Genomic DNA, 19,962 nt, shown 5'->3' with positions numbered 1-19,962 from the left:
TTATTATCCTCTTCTGTCGATCGTTGGTGTTCCTGGTAGGTCACACCATCCAGATTTTTTTTTTCTATAAACCAGTTTTGACTGTGTTTCTTTTCTCTCATGTAGTCTTCATTTCTTGCCATTGTAATTCTTCATGTTGAGTCTCTGAATCCAGATATTCACTCTGAGGACCACTACTAACTGCATCAGGGAACGTGTTCAATTACTGTCTCCCTCCCTGATTCTGGCAGTGTTACTCATGGGTCTCTATGTTGACCTACTCACTTCCAGATGTGAACCATCGTCTCAGTGTCCTTGTTATTTAAATATTGGGAGTGGGGAGGTTATTGCCCTCCATTAAGTTTACAAACTCTGTTTCCTTCCTGGGATTCCATCCCATCCCTGGCCATTATCTTTTATTTTTAATCATTTATGGGGCTAGGGCATGGCTGGCTGACCAGCATTAATAGCCCATTCCTATTTGCCTTGAGAAGCAAGGTGGTGAGCTGCATTCTTGAATCGCTGCCGTCTCCTTGCTGTGGATTGACACACAATGCCATTAAGAGGGCATTCCAGGATCCTGATCATACGGGCGGAAGGTATGAGAAGGTGAAGAAAGCCATCTGAAGTGCATATGAGCTTGTGCCAGAAGCCAACAGATAGTTTTTCAGGAATCTAAAATAGCGTCCCTGGTTAAACGAGTTTGAAAAAATCAAACAAAGCAAGTTTGAAAGGTGGATAAGGGCATTAAAAACCTACGACACTCTTAAAGAGATTCTTATTTTGTAGAAGTTCAAAACTTTACTTCCTGCAGTCGTGAGAACTCGAGTGGCAGAGCAGAGAGTTAAACTGACACGACTAGAAGCTGAAATGGCTGATGATTATCAGTTGGTCCATAAATCAAAGTTTGGCTTCTGGAAGGGATTGAGAAGAATGTGCGAGATCTTCTTAAAACATATACCTGAGAGCAAGGTTTACTGGCGTAGGCCAGGACTAGCAGATAAACAGGTTACAGCATTAAGAGGTGCAGAAGCATATAATTCTTTTATGCTGAGACAAAAGGTGATATGTCATTCAGAGGGACTATTGGAGAGATGAGAAGTGCTCCATTATGTAACGTGTGGTTGGAGTGCCCGCTGAAACCATCAACAAAAATATTTCACAATTGGGAAGGAGGCCTTGAGCTTGGTGTTGGCGTTGCAACATTTCGGCATTTACATTGCCAATAACATGCCTGAGCAAAATCTATATACTGATCATAACTTTTACAAGTTTTTGGACAAATTTAGGGAGAATTCTTCCAGTCTGTTCAGATGGAGATTACTATTGTTGCCATTCAATTTGTAAGTTATACAGGTGACAGGACGGAAACTGTACTTGCTGCCAAGTTGTCGAGACGTGGATGAAGAAAGACAGAGGTATTCTGTGGCAGGACTAAACTGACTGAAATAGAATGGAGTTGTGAATGTTTGCATGCTTAGTGTCAATATCATATATACGTATTGTAGTCTACTAATAGAGTAAGAATAAGAGGCTTAAAATGAAGCTACAGTTGTATCTTGGTGGTTCACGTTTTGTCAAAGGGGGAGGTTTGACGATACTGTCACTTTAAAAAGATTATTTTCTCTTGGTCGTTTTTGAAGACAGGCCTTAAAGGCAGCGATGCCGAACTGCCGCCTGAAAACGACTGGAGTAAATAACTGAGGAGGCCTTTAGGTTTTATTACCAGCTCTCCCAGCTCTCCCAGACCTCGTTTTCTCGGTTTGTTTTTAGCTGCAGCATTCAGCGGCTGCTTGGGGTCCCAGAGGGGTGGAAGTTTTATGACATGATCCACAGCTGCTCTTCTCTGTGAGAACTGTTCTAATATTACTACTTTCTGGATTGAGAAGCTGTACATAATAATCTGTATTTGAGTTTATCTTTGTGCCAGGCGGTGTGTACCACGAAGGTACAGCATCTACTTTTGTGTGTTCCAACATATAAACTAACGAAATTGTTCCTTCCTCTCACTGAATTTTAACTAAAGCGTTTGAAAAGATTGTATTTTGCTTCAAACTTCATATCTACGTTTAAAATAAGGAAAAGTTTGGGCTGGAGCAACCTTCTTAAAATATTTCACGGGGGTTTCGTCTGATCCATAACTCAGGGGCTTCTGATTAGCTCCTGTTATTGAAAAGTTAGTGGAGGTGTTGGGGATGGTTTGCTGGAGGTTGTTCTGTGACCCACCTAAGATATTCTGGGAGACCTGAGTATTTGCTGACCCAGCTATGGATGGAGCATGGGGACTGTAATTACAGCATCTGACTGTGTAACATGAACAAATGGAGCAGAGGATACAGAGAGGGAAAGCTCTGAAACCACGGAGTGAATGTGAGGAAAGGGATTTGCTGCATCCACCCCTGGTTTTCCAGGAACAGCTTCCCAAGCCCCACTTAAACCAGGAGCAGAGTGTGAGGGGACCCTGTGAGCGATGTCCCCTCCTTCAACACGACCTTCAGCTTCATACCGGGGGAGGACGGTGCTGTCAATGGCTGTTAGGGTCACAGTTGTATTCAGCTTCTATGATCCGGAATTTTCCAGGCAGGAGAGGGTGACATATCCATCATCTCGCAGTTTGTCTACATCACTGGTAACGTTCTGTCAAACTGATTTAGACTGATTTATCAGGAGTGCCTGTTTCCTGTTTGATAACCAGTCGTCCCCATTCCTGTGTAACATATTCGAAGGGCTAAATAAGAACAAGGAACATCAGTCAGTAATCCAGCCCCTCGAGTCAGCTCCAACATTGAATACAATCATGGCTGATGTCATTGCAGCCCCTGTTCCACTTTCCTACCATCTCCATCGTGAAACTCTGGTCTCTTGTTGTCGATTGCAGCACATGAAAAAAATATCCACTCCACAACTACACTTTCAATTACTTTTAGCATTTTACAGACGTTAATGAGATCTCCTTTCACTATTATAAACTTGAGGGTATAGGCCTGGACTGACCAATCTCTTTATAATACAAACCCCTTATCTCTGGAATCAATCTAATGAACCTCTTCTGAATTATCTCCAACGCAATTGCGTCCTTCCGCAAGTCAGGGCACACAAACTGTAACCAGTTCCAGCATCACTAATGTCTTGTATAGCGACAGCAATACTCCCTACCTTTCTACTCTATCCTTTTACAAATAAAACCTGAAACTACGCTTGCCTTTCCGATTTCTTGCCGTACCTCGATGCAGGTTTTCTGTGATATACACGTGAACACAGAGAGCCCTCTGCACTTTAGCACTTTGAAGTTTCTCTCCATTTAGATAACAATTTGTCTTTCTATTTTGCTGACCAAATTGATGAATCTCATAGTTGTCCACTTTAATTTTCATTGCCAAATGTTAGCCCATTCACCCAACCTATCCATATTCACTTTTAAACCTCTTTCATCTTCATTCCGAAGTAATTTCTCACCGATGGCAGTGTCATCTGAAAAATTGGCTATAGTATTTTCTATCTTGTCAACAAGTAATAATATTGATGGCAAACAGTTAAGGCATGAGTATTGAAATCTGTGACACTCAACAATTTACATTTGCCAAAAGAAAATGACACATTTATTTCATCTGACTGCATTATGTTAATGCACGAATCCTCCATCGAACCTAATGAATTACATCTAAACACATGTTGTCTGATCTTACTGCTTACATTTTGGAGAAGCGATATGTCCAAACCCGTCTTGAAGACCAGATATATTCCATCTTCAGGGTTCCCACGATCCACCTTGTTTGTGACATCTTTAAACAAATGAAGTAAACAATTTACACACGATTTAGCCTTCGTAAAACCCTGTTGACACTGTGGTTTAACTTTGCAAATGTTCTGAACAATGCATTCTGACAACTTGCCTCAACTTACTATAGTTTATCTTTACAATTTAGTCACTAATGTATACAGTTATTATAAGTTATTCCCTTAAGAAAACCTTTGCATTTTCTTTGAATTCCTATTTAACGGGCACAAGGCTTCAGGAAATCTGCTCCAATTGCTGTGTAAGACCCATGTGTAGCTCAATGGACTCATCATCCTGCTGGTGTACAAACTCGATGGACTAACCTCTTTCAGGTGTTCTCATATTGTTGTCTCCAAGGCCAGAATGACCTTCTCCCGTTGATATGTTAGAGGGTTGGGGGATTATGGAATCTTCCTGTTGTTGTGTAAAGGCTCGAGGAGCTGATGGGTCTTCTCATATTCCTCCATAACAGGCTGGAGAAACTGAACGGTCACCTCATGCATCCCTGAGATGGGATTGAGGGAGTGATTGGTCTTTTCCCGTTCTCTTACAACAGACAAATGGCTGACTTACCTCTTCCTTTCTCATAAAAAGTCTCAGATAGTTTGTATCCTTCTCCAATTCACTTGCAATAGGCTCAGTAGGGCTCAATGGCCTCCTGTATCCCAGTGTAACAATCTCCTGTCACTGTGTGGCCTCTTCCAGTTCCTGTGTAACAGACTGAGGAGGCTGAATGGACTGATTTTGCAATAGGATACTGGTCCGTTATCGCCTACTCAGGGTCCATGGTTATAGGCTCGAGGGGCTGATTGGTCTCCTCCGGTAACCGCATATCAGGCTCTAGGGTCTGAATAGCTTCGTCATGTTCTGGTGTAACAGTGTTGAAGGTCTGAATATCCTCCTGTTGTTCCTGTGTAACAGGCTGGAGAATTTCTCCATTATGTGTGTAATTGGCTTCTGTGGCTGACTCCTTCTGGTCACCTATGCTGAAATAAGATAATCTCTCATTCTTGTAAAGTCCAATGTGTATTGGATCAACGTGACCATCCTTTCCGTATAAACTAACAGCTTCATGACACAAATCAGTTGAGGGAACCAATTCAGAACTGCTTCCAATGTAACAATATCCTTTCCTCAGTGAGGAGATTAAATCTGTACATACTACTCCAGATGTGAACTCATTAAGATCTTATACAGCAGCAGCTACGCTTTACTAGCCTGCTGTAAGGCATCAGCTGTCGCGGGGATTACACAGCATTGTTGAAAGATCATTGTCCTTCTCCACGCCACCAGCATAACAGGAGATCTGGAGAAAAACTCAGAATAAAACTTGAGAAGATCATAAATGATGTAGCAGGATAATTTCTACCATTAGTCTCCCCAGAACCAACTTCACTGAATCCTGAAAGGTGAAGCTCAGAAACAGCAATGAGAAGCAAATATTGATGGGAGTTATATATTAAAGTGAAAGCTGCAATACAAATGTTAGGCATGTTATAAAGTAGGAAATGGTATATATACGTTTCTGAGTTCTGCAGTAATAATGTACTGTTTAAAGTACATCTAAGCTTTGTTAACCTAACTGAATGCTAATGCTGGGAAAAATGGATTTCATGAGCATGTGGGAGATGGCTTACATTAACATTATTTCGACCACCGAGGTCGAGATCAGGTTATTTAGGAATTGGTGTTGGATGATCAGAATAGCGAATTGAAAACTTGCTGTAAGTGACCTTTTGGGAACAGTGACCACAACTTTTGATCTGAGATTAGATTCTCTACAGTATGGAAATAAGCTCTTCGGGCCAAAAGGTCCACATCAACCCTCCAAAGAGTAACTCACCCAGTCTGGTTTCCCTCTGATTAATGCACCTACCGCTATTGGCAGTTTAGAATGGCCAATTCACTTGACCTGCACATCTTTGGACTATTGGAGGGAATCGGAGTCCCCGGAGGAAACTCACCTGGACACGGGGAGAATCTGTAAACTCCACACAGACAGTCACCCGAACAGGAATAGCTGTCCCTGTTAATGTTAGGCTGCAGTGCTCGACAATGAAGCATGGTGCTGCCTCTATTGGTTTCTGATGTTTGTGTATACAACAGATTTTGCTTTTTTGAAGTAACGGTTATGAATCTGAGTCATACAAGCCATTAAGGTGTGAGGAGAAAGTGGGGACTGCAGATGTTGGAGATCAGACTCGAAGAATGTTCTGCTGGAAAATCACAGCTGGTCAGGCAGCATATTAGTGGCATGGGAATCGACGTTTCAGGCATTAGCCCTTCATCAGGAATGGGGCTTGTGGGCCAAGGGGGGTGAGAGATAAATGGGAGTGGGTGGGGTGTCGGGGGGAGGAAGCCTGGAATGTGCGAGGTAGATGAAGGAGAGGTTGAAAGTGATAGGCGCTGAAGGGAGACAGAACGCCTCATCTACTGCATCCATTAAACCCAATGTGGTCTTCTCTACATTCGCACGACAGGACGTCAACTTGTGGATCGTTTCAGAGACCATCTCTGGTACAGCCATACTGACCAACCCCACCATCTTGTGGGTAAATACTTTAATTCCCCTTTCCACTCCAACAAGGACATGCAGATCCTGGGCGTCCTCCATCATCAAACCCTAACCACCTGAGTAATGGAGGAAGAACGCCTCATTATCCACCATGAGACCCTTCAACCACAGGGGATCAATGTGGATTTCACCAGTTTCCCCATTTCCCCAAACCCCACCTTATCCCGTCTAACCTTCCAACTCAGCACCGCCATCTAGAATGTTCCTATGTGTCAATCTTACTTCCCAACTCCCACCTATCCACTCCATCCTCCTCTCTGATCGATCACTTTCACCCCCCATCTACCTATTAGATCAAAGGAAGCAGCTTAGAAAAATGCGAAGTGTAATAGTAAACCAATGGATTCAGAGAAATGTAGGACCCAGCAAAGGAGGACCAAGAGACTGAGAAAGAAATCAAAAAGAGATAAAGCATGCAAACCAAAAACAATGTAAAAACTGCTATAAAGCTTCTAACAATGTATGAAACAAAAATAAAAACACGATCAAACGTGGAACAGTGAGTGTGATGACAGAGTAATTTATTGTAAAGGACAGAAAAGTCGCAGGGAAAAGAAACAGTTTATTTCTGTCTGTCTTCATGGAAAAATATCCAGAAGTTCTCCCAGAAATCCCAAGTGACCATGGGACTTGTGTAAGTAAAGTCTAAGATCATTCATATCAGTGATGAGGTAGCATTTGAAAAGAGAGCTGGATTGAGTGTTGATAAATCTGACAGGTCAGATTGACTTCATAAAAAAGTTTCAGTGGAAGCAGCAATAGTCATATTGATTGCATTACGGATTTTCACATTATTTTCCGACACATTCCTGAAAGGTAGGTAGCCATTAGGGATAAGGGATAAGGGTCGGTTATAAATATTATCCGCCAGTTTAAGAAAGGATGAAGATGGAGAGTGATGATCGACAGACCAGTTAACTTGTCATCCGCAGCCGGGTGTCTGTTGGACTCGAAAGAACAGAACATGCTACTAGATATATAGAATGTAATGGAAAAACTGGGGAGTGTGATAATGCATCGATGAAAGGAAAACCAGAAGTGGCAAACAATTTTTTGGAATGGTTTGAAAATGATTCTTGTCGACATCAGCAATGAGGAACCAATGGATAACGTATAGTTCGATATTCAGGAGCATTTTTTAAAGAACTTACATACTAATATCATAACAAAAGTTAAATTGAAAGGTGTTGGTCAGAACATATGCAAATGGAAAGTAAAATTAGGTTGCTGAGACAAAACTGAGAGTATTGTGTACTGCTGTGGAGTCCCCATCTAAAAGAGAATATACTGAGAACAGAGGAACAGCAAAAGGCATTCTCCAGATTAATCCCTAAAATGGCAAGATTGTCTGACTGGGAAACTCAGCCTGTGATCTCTAATTTCAAATAATGAGAGGTGGTCGTAGTGAATCTTAGAATCTTAGAAACATAGAGGGGACGGAATAACAGAGGATCATGGAAAACTGCAAGCAGGCACGAATAGGGAGAATCCCATGATAGTCTCCACGGACAACAAGTAGAACAGAATAATCAGTGAACAGTTAGTGTTCATCAGAAATCAAACGGGCAAACTGTGTGTGAAGCTGGAGAACACTGAGAGATGGTGACATGAGAGCTTCACATCTGTTTTACTTGGGAGAAGGAGCAGGCAGCTACAGAATTCCAGAAGGTGGATGGGGAAGTTCTTGAACAGATTGATGTAAAATGAGAGCAGGAATTTGAGGCTTTAGCTGGTAGAAAACTGGACTGATTGCCAGGTCCGAATGAGTTGTAACACAGGCTGTTGTTGGAGTCAAGGGAGGAAAGGCCCTGAATGAAAAATTGAATTTGAATCTGACCATAGGGGAGGGGCCAGAGGACTGGAGAACCGCTAATTCGATTCCATTTCACAGTGAAGATTGTAGAGAAAGACCAGGGAACTATAGACAAGCAAGTATTAGATCACTGTTAGGGAAATTACTGGAGAAAATAGGGAAGGAGAAAATTGAATTCCAATCAGAGTGGCAAGGCTTGGTCAGGGATAATCATCATGACTTCATTAGAGGTAAGTCACATCTAATTAATTTAAATTAGTTTGAGGAGGCCGCTTAATTAGTTTTGCAGCAAGGTCTTTGACAAAGTTCCACATGTCAAAGTGACAAATAATGTAAAATTTCATGGAATCAAGGATTACTTGACAATTTACAACGAAAACTGTCTTAGTGGCAGGAGAGAGAGGTGGTGGATAAGGCTGTTTGTGTGACTGGAGACCAGTGTCCCCTGTACCACAGAGATCAGTGCTGCGTCCCTGTTATTTATGGTATTCACAAATGGTGCAGATGTGAATGGGGGGAGGGGGGGGGGTGACATTGAGTGGATGGGGTGGAAGTTGTGATAAGTAAGTTTGTGTTTGCCTGGTTGGTTGGCAGTGAGGTAGACGGTCTTATATTACAGAAAGATACGGATAGATTGGATCAATGGCAGATGGAACATAAACCAGATAAATATGAGGCGATGCAGTTTGGAAGAAGGAACCAGACAAGGAAGACTCAATGAATGGCAGCACACGAGGAAGCTTAGATGGTGGCCCTACATGCATCCCTGAATGGGAGTGGACAGGGTAATAGGTTAGTTAAGAAGTGGACCTTGGATGTATCATTCATTAATCGGGCCGTAGATTATAAGAGCTATACAGGGCTTTGGTTAGGTCAAGATGGAGAACCGTGTGCAATTCTGGGAACTACATTACAGGAAGGATCTGTGGGGGTGTAGAGGAGATTCACCAGGAGGTTCGCTGGGATGGAGCATATCAGCTTTGGAGAAAGGCTGGGTAAGATCGGGCAGTTTAGTTTGGAGCACAGAAGGCTGAGGGGGATGTGATTCGGAAGGATAAGATTATGAGGGGCATGGACAGCATGGATAGACAGCAGCTATTCCTTTTAGTCAGAGGGTCAAGAGCAAGGGAGCACGCTTTTAAAGTGAAGGGTTTGAAGTTTAGTGAGAACTTAAAGATTGTTTTTTTTTCACCAGGAGGGTGTTGGGGTCAGGAATTTACTTCCAGAGAGGAGATTTATCACGGGTATCCTCACAACAATTAAAAAGTGCTCGAACGAGCACTTGTAAGTGTAATAACATTCCCGACTATGGGCCTGGTGTAGATCGTGCTGTATTTCTGATTGCACAAAATATATACTCCTGTGAGTGTATGGCTATGCAAGGTCAATCATTGAGCAGCTAAGGCAGGAATTGATGGATTTCTGAAAAGTTTATTCACAGGGGTTATACGAGTGAAATGTAATAGCTCGTCAAATTATGTCAATGTGAGAAATATCAGAAAACGAGTGCAACTTCCTAAAAATGTGAAATCAGAGAATGGAGAATGGGGAACAGGTCAGAACTATGTCAGAACTATGAAATAGCTACTTCAGTTCTGTCTTCACAGAACTTTCTAACAATACAAGGAAAACCAAGTCTGGTATGATAAACTATATAGTACTTGTAACATAGAACATAGTAAGTGAATGGTTTAGGAGAAATTATTGGGGCTGAAATAATGGTTATAGACAACACTAACATAGATTCTCTGAAATGGGAATTATTTTGGAGAAGCAGACTGAGAGACAAATGAAAGAGAAGCAATGGATGTAATTATTTGGATTTTCAGAAAAAGATTGTTTGTTAAAGCTCCAAGCCTAGTTTAGAAAATTAAATCTGAGTGGATTGGGGCGAATATATGGCCATGTTTCTAGAATGGGACAGCTGGGAGGAAACATTGAATTGAAAAAAAAACAGACTCATCAAGCAACAGCCTGATAATATCTGTAAGGTATGATTCTGTAAGTATCATTATATCCCAGACACTCCATCACCTTCCCCGGATATCTCCCAACTCACCAGTAGGACAGACACAGCAGAAATGACGGTACAGTGGGATACAGTTGGAAGTGAATTGCTCTGGGTGTCCTCAACAATGACTCCGTACCCCACAAAGTCTCATGGCGTTAATTTACACATTGGAAAGGAAACCTCATGCTGATTAACATGTACCAGTCTCTCCAAACTGATGAGTCAGTACTCCTCCATGCTGACCAACTCTTGGAGGCAGCACTAAGGGTGGCAATGGCGCAAAATGTACTCTGTGTGGGGAATTTCAATGTCCACCCACCAAGAGTGACTCGGCAGCAGCATTACTGATCGAACTTGTCGGGTTCTAAAGGATATAACTGCGAGACTGGGTCTGTGGCACTTGGTGAAGAAACCAACAAGAGGAAAATACATACTTGACCACATCCTTACTAATCTGCCAGTTGCAGAAGAATCTGCACATGACGGTATCGTGAAGAGTGACTACAGCAGAGTCATTCCAGAGACAAAGTCACACTTTCACATTGAGAATAACCTCCACCATTTTGAGTGGCACTATCACGATGCTAAATAAGACAGACTTAAACAGATCTAGTGGCTCAAGTCGGGGTTTCCATAAGGTGCTATGTGTTATCAATAGCAGCAGAATTGTATTCCCGCACAACCTCATGGCGTGGCATACCCCCTCACAACAATTACCATCAAGCCAGAGAATCAACCTTGGATCAAAAGAGCGTGCAGGAGGGCAGGAGAAGCAGTAGGCATTCCTGAAAAAGAGGTGTCAGCCTGGTGAAGCCACGAACCAGGACAACTCACGTGCCAATTGGCATAAGCAGTAACTGAAGACAGAAATAAGTGATCCCACAAGCAACGGTTCAGATCTAAGCTCTGCAGTCCTTCCACTTCTAGTTGAGAATAGTTATGGACAATTAAACAAGTCATTGGAGGAGGAGATTCTACAAGTATCCCCATCATTAATTTGTAAGAGCCCATCACTTCAGTGTAGAAGATAAAGCTGATGCATTCGCAACAACCTTCAGCCAAAAATGCTGAGTGGCTGACCCATCTCAGCCTCCTCTACTGGTCCTCAGCAATTCAGTTGCCGGTGTTCAGCCAATTTGATTCACTCCACGTGATATCCAAAAACGGTAGGAGACATTGGATACTCCAAAGGAAACTCATGCTGACAACAGTACTGGAAACCTGTGATGTAGAACTTGTCACTGCCCTAGCTAAGCTGTTCCAATATCATTACAACAACGACATTTCCCCGATTAAGATTAGATTTGATTACGTTACACTGTCGAAACAGGCCCTTCGGCCCAAAAGGTTCACACCGCCCCGCCGAAGCGCAACCCACCCATACCCCTACATTTACCCCTTATCTAACACTACGGACAATTTACCTGAGCTGCACATCTTTGGACTGTGGAAGGAAACCTGAGCACCCGGAGGAAACCCACACAGACACGGGGAGAACGTGCAAACTCCACACAGTCAGTCGCCGGAGGCAGGAATTGAACCCGGGTCTCTGGCGCTGTGAGGCAGCAATGCTAACCATTGTGCCACCGTGCCGCCCACAGTGGTTAAGTGGAAAATTACCCAAGTACCTCCTATACATAAAAGCAGGACAAATCCAATTCGGCCAATTACCACCCCATCAGTCTACTCTCGATCATCAGTAACGTGATGGAAGGAGTCTGTGCTTTCAAGCAGGACCTGCTCAGGAATAACCTGGTCAACGACGCCCAGTTTGGGCTCCACCAGGGTCACTCAGCTCCTGACCTCATTACCTTGGTTCAAACATGAACAAAAGAGTTGAATTCCAGAGGTGGAATGAGAGTGACAGCCCTTAAAAACAAGATTGCCTCCGACCAAGTGTTGCATCGAGGGGTTTTAGCAAAACTGGAATCAATGGATATCAGGTAAAATCTCCCCGCGGGTTAGAATCATACGTGACACGTAGGATGATTGAAAAAAGTGAGTCAACTCAGCTCCAGGACAAGTCTGTAGGAGTCCCTCGGACAGTGGCCTAGTCCCAAACATCTTCAGGGCTGCTTCATCAATGACCTGCCCTCTATTATAAGGTCAGAAGTGGGGATGTTCGCCAATGATTGCACAATGTTCAGCAACATTTGTGGCTCCCCAGATACTGAAGCAGTCCATGTCCAAATGCAACAAGATCTGGACAGTATCCAGGCTGACAAGTGGCAAGTAATATTCACGACACACAAAAGCCAGACCGTGACCATCACCACTAAAATACAATCTAATCAGTGCCCTTTGGCATTCAATGGTGGTGCCATTGCTGAATCCACATTGGGCTGCAGCAGTTCAACAAGGCAGCTCACCGCGACCTTCTCAAGGGCAACAAGGGACAGCCAATAAATGCTGGCCCAGCCAGTCACACCCAGATTCACGACATAAATGGATTGAAAAGCAAATTTTTTCACAGAGGAAGGTTGCTGAGATATCACAGGGATCGGTGCTCAGGCCCCAGGTGTTCACAATACCCATTAAACATTTGCGGGAATCAAATACAATAGATATCAACATGCTGACAGAACTAAAGGATTTTGGATTGTGAGTGGGTAAGGAGTTTGTAAAAAAGCTTCAAGGTGACTAAGACAAGTGAAGTGAATGGGCAAATACGTAGCAGATGGAGAGCAATGTGGGTAGAGGTGACGGTGTGCCCTTTGGTGGAAAGAAGAGATTCGCAGCCTACCGTTTGAAAAGGGATTATTTGAACCATGTTGATCTACAAAGGGACGTATGGCCCCTTTTTTGTTTCCTTCTGCGCATCCCTCCAAGATCCCTGCAGCACAGTTAGTTCTGAATCCAGAAGTCAATATTGGCACGCTGACCAGTGTATATAGATCAATCCAGTGGGGAGCTGTGACATTGTAAAGGATCTGGATCTCCCTGAACACCATTCGTTAAAAGCCATATTGCTGGAACAGAAAGCAGTTAGGAATATCAACGATGTGCTGAATCCAGGAGTAAAAGTGTCTTACTGCACCTGTACAGGGCCTTGGTGAAACTCCATCTCGAACATTGGGCAGTATTGTCTGAAGTTTTGGTCTCTGTATCTAATAAAGAGCAAACCTGACATTAAGGGAGAGCAGCGAAGGATGACCAGATTCATCTCTGGGATGACAGTCTTGTTGTGGGAGCAGAGTTTGGGGCGACTGGGCTTGTATTCCACGGGCTTTAGGAAAATGAGTGGTGATCTCAGTGAGATATATAACACTGTGACAGAGCGAGACAGATTGGAAGCAGGGATGATAATTCTCCAGGCTCTCGTGACTAATACAAGGGACCACACTATTAGGTACAGGCAGGCCACTCTGCATTGAGATGATAATAAATCTCTGCACTCAGAGACTGGTGAACCCGAAGAATGCACTTGAACCTGGAAACCAAGATACTGAATACAAATAAGGATTTAGAGACAGTAAAGAGATGGTGGAAAAGCAGGAGTACGGTGTGGAATTAAAGGGCCCAATCATTATATTGAATTGGGTAGCAAGCTTGATGGACCAAAGGAACCACTGCACTTTTTACTTTATGGCTTCCCAAGGTTAATCATATTAACGCATATATTCATTGTTTGGGATAAGTGCATTGTGGAGATGTTTGAAAATGAACAACAATGAGGAACGCTCAATGTGTCCTTTCCCGCTGTTTCTGTGCAGTCTGTGGGAAAGCTCTGTAAGTGTTCTCACAAGCACTCAGATGTTAGGAAGGAGGTCTCTGCAGGATCAACAGGACTGTGTTTCCTGTTCCTTTTTCTGATACCGAGACTGGATCTGGGTGTTCTGTCCAGGTTTATCCTTTAAGACCTCGAAACAGTTTAATACAATAGAATGTCTTGCTTGGCCGATTCAGAGACAATTGAAGAGTTTATTACATGTCTGTGTGTCTGGAGTCACTTTTAGGTCAGACCAAGAAAGTACAGGAGATTCACTTCCTGAACGTACATTGGGGAAGGAAATTGGTGTTTACAATCGCCATTGGCATCAAGGTCACTGTGCATTTTAATATTTTATCAATTGTTTTTAACTTCCACCAGCTGTCAGAGCAGTGGCCTGGTCTGAATTAGTAATCCAGTGGCATTTCCACAACAGTACCATCTCCACATGGGGACCGATCAGAAACCACACTGAACAGATTATTTATGTGCTGCTTGACAGCTCTGTCAAAAGTATCTCCCACCAATGTGACTATCGTGATGGTACTGAGGGGGTGGTGATTGATCAGATGGTAATTATTCGCCTTTTAGGGGAGCGGGCATAACTGAGTAATTTTCCACATTGCCAGGTAGGTTTCAGATTTGGAGCTGGATGAAACAGCTTCCCCAGGGACACGGCTTGTTGTGCAGCACAAGTCTTCTGTCCTATTGCAGGAATGGGGTCAGGACCCATTGTCTGTGACGTATCAATTGTGTTCAGCTGTTTCTTCATGTCTCGTGCAGCGAAACGTCTTGGTTGAAGACTGGCATTTGTGATCCTGTGGACATCATGACGAGAGAGAGGTGGATTATCATCTCCACACTTCTGGCTGATACTAAATTCTTGTGTTTTACACTGGTGTACAGAGCATTTCTGTTATGTAGTATGGGGATATTTATGGAATCCTCTCCTCCAGTCATTTGTTTTATGGTCCCTCATCATTTATGACCGAATGTGGCAGGACTGCAGAGCTTCAATCAGATCTGTTGATCAACTGAGGTAGCTTTAATGTGTTGGCATCATGTTTAGGTTCACATGGTTCTGACCCTGACATGTTCACCCACAGTCATTACTGAGCCATAGATCGTGTTGATTGTAATGGCAGACTAACAAGATTATCCAGGGCAAAAATGTTACAGATTGTGGTTGAATGCTGTTCTGCTTCTCCTGCTGTTGTGGTCTATACCACGACATAAATATGCAGTTTTGAGCTGCAATATCTGCAATGCAATTCTGCTGTCTGTCCCTTAGTTCACATCGAGACCCATTCACCCATCAGCCCTGTACTCAGTGACTTTCTCTGGTTTCTAATGTGGACCTACTTCCATTTTCAAACTCTCATTCTGCTGATGCTCGGTCCCTGGGTCATACTTCCAATCTCACACATTCTGCAAAACCAATTAACTAATTTTAATTCAATTGTTTAATTAATCTAAAACGTTTTTTTTTCCTTGAGTAATAACATCTTCTGTGTTAAAAATGAAAGTCTTTCCCTCTGTTTCTCTCCCTGACCATGATTAAGAGCTCTGTAGTGTCAGTGATTCCAGACTTATGTAGTTTCAGAGCCAATGAATTCTCTGAACCATCATCACCAAATTGTATGTTTCCTCATTTGGTTTGATGCCTTATTCATCATTGCTGCCTTGTCCTCCCATGAGTATGTTTCATCTTCTTTAGGATGAATTTCTGATATCCTCCGAATTATCCCCAGAAACTCCTGCCATTGCTGCTTCATGGCCTTTCCTGCTCAGCTCCCCTACCAATTAATTCTGGACAGCTCCTCCCACATGTCTTTGTCGTTACATTTCTCACTTCTAATCACAGTACATCAAGAAAAGAGCAATTTTATATATAAACCAAAAGAAGGAGTTTTGAGAGAAGGATGTGAAGAATAATTGTTAAATTTCTTAAGGAAGGATGTGTGAGACCTGATAGCATTCTGAAAAGATTTACAAAGATATTACCAGGGTTGGATGTTTTGAGATTTATTGAGAGGCTGGATCTGTCAGGGTTATTTTTCCTGGAGCATCAGCGGTTGAAAAGTGATCATAAAGGTTGATATACTAACAAGTGGAACGGATAGTGTCAATATCCAAAGTCTTTTCCCCTGGGTAGCACATTCCAAAACTAGAGGACATAGGTTGAAGTTCAGAGGGGAAAGACTTATAGAGGGATCTAAGGGGCAGCGTTTTCAAAGAGAGGGTGCTTTATATGTAACGAGCTGCTAGAGGAAGTTGTGGGTGGGGGGGACAAGTACAACATTTAAAAGGCATCTGGATGGGCACATGAATAGGAAGTGGTTCGGTGGATATGGGCCAAATGCAGGCAAATGGACCCACATTAATGTAGGACACCTGGTCAGTCTGGACGAGTCGGATAGAAGGGTCTGTTTCCATGCTGAACAGTTCTATGACACTATGTCTTGTGTAAAACGTTCTCCTGTCATCTTAAAATTACCCACAGTCCTGAAATCCAACACCCTAAGGAAAGGACATCTGCCATTCAACATTATCTATACCCGTCATTGTTTTATAAACCTCTATAAGGTTGAAAAGGTCTTAACCTCCAAAACTTTAGTAAATAAGGTCCCAGTCCATCGAGTCTGTTCTTATAACCTAAACACTCCATTCCCAGTGAAAATCCGGTAATCTTTTCTGAACCATCTCCAGTTTAATAATATCGTCAATGTGACTGGGTGACCTGAACTGCACACAGTACTCCAGGAGAGATCTCACAAATGTCCTGCACAACCTGAAGATGATTTTCCAGCTCCTGTACTCAAAGGTCTGAGCAATGAAGGCCATCAATCCAAACTCCTAAATACCCACCCTGCCTACACATGATGCAAACTTAAAAGAAATATACGAGAACCATAGATCCCTCTGCTCTCCAATGATTCCAGTGGCCTAACATTTATTGTGTATGTCCTCTCCCTGTTTGTTTTATCAAATTGTGATACCTTGCATTTATTGAAGTTAACCTCCATCTGCGACTCTTCAGCTGAATGAGTTCTCGTACTGGGGAAGAAAGGCTGGAAAGTAATCTGCTGCCTCAAATCATTTCGTGGTTTTATGAAAAGGGCAGTCACATGTTACACGCGGGAAAGATAATAGCCACTTAAGGTGGAAATCATTTCCAAGCAATTAAAGATCTTCATAGTTTATCATGAAGGCAGAGCACATGACTCAATATCGTATATTTGAGGTGAGTACCTTTCATCTGTTGAAAAATGTAATTCTTTCAACTGTATAATTCAGTAAAGTGAACCAAATTTTAATTACTCCACACCGAGCTGAAAGCTGATATTTAAAATGTGACCCATAATCTGGGAATGGTTGAAGTCATGTGTAGTGGGTAACGCCCGTGCCTCTGAGCCAGAGCTCTGGGTTATATTGCAAAACCTGAACTCACGTGGTAATGTCTCTCACTCTGGACCAGAAGTTTTGGATGAAAGTCCCGTCTGTCACGAAGGTATGTCACAGTATTTCAAAACAGGCTGATGAATAAGCACAAAGATGAATGATGTTGCAACTTTAGGGAATATTGCCAAGTGGTGGTAGTGTCCCTACCTCTGAGCCCAAAAGTCGAGATTCAAATCCCACAGAAGTGTTTCATAATGTGGCTGAACAAGTTAATTAAATTATTTTAGAGTTGTGATGTGTTAGAGAATGAAGAGGTGTCAGCATTGAATTTCAGAATTTAAGCCCAGGTTGACAGAAAACACAGCCATTCGTGTTGATTGAAGTCACATTTGCACATTCTAGAGGTTTATAAAATCATGAAGAGCATGGATAGGTTGAATAGTCAGGGTCTTTACCCCAGTGAATGGGAAGTCAGAAACTAGAAGACATAGATTTAAGGTGAGATGGACAAGATTTAAAAGGAACTTAAGAGGACTATTTTCACACAGAGGGTGGTGTGTGTATGCAGTGAGCTGCCATACGTAGCGGTGGAGGCTGTTACAATTACAAAGTCATCTAGATGGGGAGATGAATTGGAAAGGTTTAGAGGGACATGGAACAAATGGTGGAAAATGAAATTAAGTTAATTTAAGCCATCTAGGTGTCACGAAAGAGTTGGACCAAAGGGTCTGTTTCTGAGCTGCGCAACTCTTGGAATCATCGATCTAATTTGTCAAGTTCTCTTTATAATCGTATGTAACCTTCTTCACCTTTCACTATATAACTAATCTTGGTGTCAGCTGTAATCTTGCTCACCATGCCTTCTATACTTCTCATCTAAATCATTGCTACAAATGACACCAAAGATGGATCCTGCACCAATCCCTGTGGAACGCCGCTCTTCACTGGCCTCCAGTCCCAAAGACAACCCTTCTCCACCACCCTTTGCCTCCTGCCAATAACCCAAAACACACACACATACAAACATACAGAGACACAGACATAGTTCTGTGTTTAAAACAGGGATAGATATATTCTGACAGATAAGCGGAGCAAAGGTTACAGTGAAAATGTGGGAGAATTTTGTTGAGACACATGTCAGCCATGATCGAACAGCAGATCAGGCTCGATGGACCAAATACTATGGTTCTGCATCAATGTCATATGCTGTATGGTTTACGCTGCATGAAATGTCAACCCAAAAGAGCAGTGGAGACTGGGTCATATTAAAACTTTACTGAACAGAGTAAATGGGAATATGGGATAGGTTTGAGGGGCTGAATGGGCTATGTATTTCCTATTGGCTGTGCCTTCATTTTTTAAAAAAAGAGAAGCTGACTGTGAGGTTCATACACTTTTAAATTTAGATGTTCTACCATTTAAGATTGAGATTAGGATGTTCCTATCTTCTTAGGCTGTCTGTGGTATTCACAACCCCAGGGAACTGTGAAGACTGTGCCATAGAGTCATAGAGATGTACATCATGGAAACAGACCCTTCGGTCCAACTCATCCATGCCGACCAGATATCCCAACCCAATGTAGTCCCACCTTTCAGCTTATATCCCTCCAAACCCCTGCTATTCATATAGCCATTCAGATGCCTCTTAAATGTTGCGATGATACCAGCCTCCATCACTTCCTCTGGCAGCTCATTCCATACAAGTACCGCCCTCTGTGTGGTAAAAATTGTCGTTTATGCCTCTCTTACGTTTTTCTTCTCTATGCTCTACTGCACTGGAAAAGACTTTCTCTATTTATCCTATCTATGCCCCTCATGATTTTGTAAACCTTCATAAGGTCACCCCTCAGCCTCCGATGCTCCGGGAAGATCAGCCCTAGCATAATTAACCTCTCCTTATAGCTCTAATCCTCCAACCCTGGCAACATACTTGTAAACCCTTTCAAGTTTCAAAACATCTTTTTCGATAGGAAGGAGACAGGATTGCACGCAATATTCCAGCAATGGCCTAACCAATGTCCTGTGCAGCTGCAACATGACCTCCCAACTCCGGTACTCAGTACTCTGACCAATAAGGGAAAGCATAACCAAACGCCTTCTTCACTATCCTATCTCCTTGCGACTTCACTTTCAAGGAGCTATGAATCTGCACTCCAATGTCTCTTTGTTCAGCAACACTCCAGAGGACTTTACCATTAAGTGTATGAGTCCTGCCAAGGTTTTCTTTCCCAAAATGCAGCACCCTACATTTATCGAAATTAAACTCCACTGCCACTTCTCAGACCATTGGCCCAACTGATCAAAATCTCATTGTTATCTGAGATAATATTCTTCGTTGTCCACTACATCTCCAATTTGGATGTCATCTGTAAACCTATTAACTATACTTCATATGCTAACATCCAAACCAGTTATGTAAAAGACGAAAAGTACTGGGGGGTCATTCAAGATATTACCGGCTCACCTTTACTGACTTTTGTTGGACAGGGGAGTCAGTCTTTATAGGAAATAGACAGGAAAGGAGTTTTCAGCCGCAAACAGACCAGCCATGATCTGTATAAACTGCGCATCTGTCTGGAGCTCCTATCCCATATTGTTCTCTCACTTCACCCGTTGAGGCTGTGACAGAGGGAGAGGAAGACCCCATTCAGCCAGTCAGTATCACTGCAATAATGTAGGAGGAACACCATTTCGT

Source organism: Chiloscyllium plagiosum, unplaced genomic scaffold (genome assembly GCF_037043375.1).
Source record: "Chiloscyllium plagiosum isolate Xiang-an unplaced genomic scaffold, Cpla_swu_hap1 HiC_scaffold_39, whole genome shotgun sequence".
Taxonomy (NCBI): domain Eukaryota; kingdom Metazoa; phylum Chordata; class Chondrichthyes; order Orectolobiformes; family Hemiscylliidae; genus Chiloscyllium; species Chiloscyllium plagiosum.
Note: the sequence above shows the minus strand (reverse complement) of the source record.